Source organism: Leptonychotes weddellii, chromosome 3 (genome assembly GCF_054177405.1).
Source record: "Leptonychotes weddellii isolate Sample4059 chromosome 3, ASM5417740v2, whole genome shotgun sequence".
Taxonomy (NCBI): Eukaryota; Metazoa; Chordata; class Mammalia; order Carnivora; family Phocidae; genus Leptonychotes; species Leptonychotes weddellii.
This window is the reverse complement of record NC_138371.1, coordinates 149,668,416-149,669,739: the sequence shown is the minus strand read 5'-3', so window position 1 is coordinate 149,669,739 and position 1,324 is coordinate 149,668,416. Positions and strand designations below refer to the sequence as shown.

Here is a 1,324-nt window from a genome sequence, read left to right as displayed (position 1 = left end):
TTTACAAGCAAGGGCAAGATCATGTGCTGCTTCTTCCCAATGGCCCAGAAGTCTGTGTGCTTTCCCTCGCCACTTATAAGGCTGAGCTGAATCAGGATTTATTTCAATAGCTCTGTCACAGCCTCAGATGGCAGCATTTGGCTTCTGTAATTTGATGAAGACACCGGCTCTCTTGGCATACTGAATGGCCAAGCGAGGATTCAGTTTGATGGCATCTGTGAACAAGTCAACGGCTTTCTGTAGTTCACCATCATTTAGGGCATCAATGGCAGCCACTTTTTTATCATTTGCCTGGTCCATCATTTCCTCGGTTATCTCTACATTTTCATCTCCCATTTCTTGAGAGGCATCAGTATCTGGTTCAATCACACCTTCATTGTCAATTTCTAGATCACTTTCCTCACTTGATGGTTCGTCTGTCTTTATGTTTTCCTTCGCCTTCTTACTATCTGTTTTTTCTTCCTTGATACTGTCTTCTGATTCAGTTTTATGAGTGGCAGGGGGTATTTTACCCCCCATGCTCTCCACCCACTCCCGCAGGAAGCGCATTTCCTCGGTGTGCAGAACGCTCGGATCCTGCTTACACATTTTCACGAAAGCCCGAACCTCGCTCACTTTGCGGGGGTCCATGGGCAGGGGGCAGGCACGGCTGAGGTTGCGGCCCGATTCCAGGCGTGGGTACTAGCTCAGCGTGATCGTGTGGAAGGGGGCGGCTGCCACGAGGCAGAATCTGCAACCAGATTCTTAACCCACACAAACTGTAATCTAATAAATGTTTGCTGTTTTAAGGCATTACATTTTGAGATATTTGTTACACAACAATAGATACCTAATACATGTGGGTCATAAAGAGAATATACCTAGTCATGAGGAAGGTAAGACTCCTGGTTGTATAATCTGACTTCAGAGTTACAAACAAAAACATGAGGCCCCTTAAGAAGAACAGGAAAAGCAATATATCGTAGAGTCTCAGACTAGAACACTGCTTAGGGATCAGAATGTGTTTCAAGACTTAACTCGCCCCTAATTTACTAGGTCATCTCATTTTCCCCTTCAATAGCTGAAATCTATGGACACTTACCCTCATGCTCAGCTAGTAGAAATTCCATTCTGCTTTTACAGCTCCTTCTGTTTCTAAGCAACCATCTCACCATTCATAGTTCATGACTTCTGCTCCTACATGGTTTTGGTTACCTCATGGACCCTGCAGCCTGCCTTCTGTCTATGTGTTTGTCAGCTCCTATATCTATTGCTTGTTTGCTAGGGCTGCCATAACCAAGTGCCACAAACTGGCTTAAACAACAGAGATTTTGTATCTCATAGT

General features: G+C 44.7%; 1 pseudogene; it reads right to left on the bottom strand.

Annotated features, from left to right (window-relative positions):
- Positions 1–6: 6 nt before the first annotated feature.
- On the bottom strand, positions 7–635 carry LOC102747382 (hsc70-interacting protein pseudogene; annotated as a pseudogene).
- Between the last annotated feature and the right edge of the window lie 689 nt (positions 636–1,324).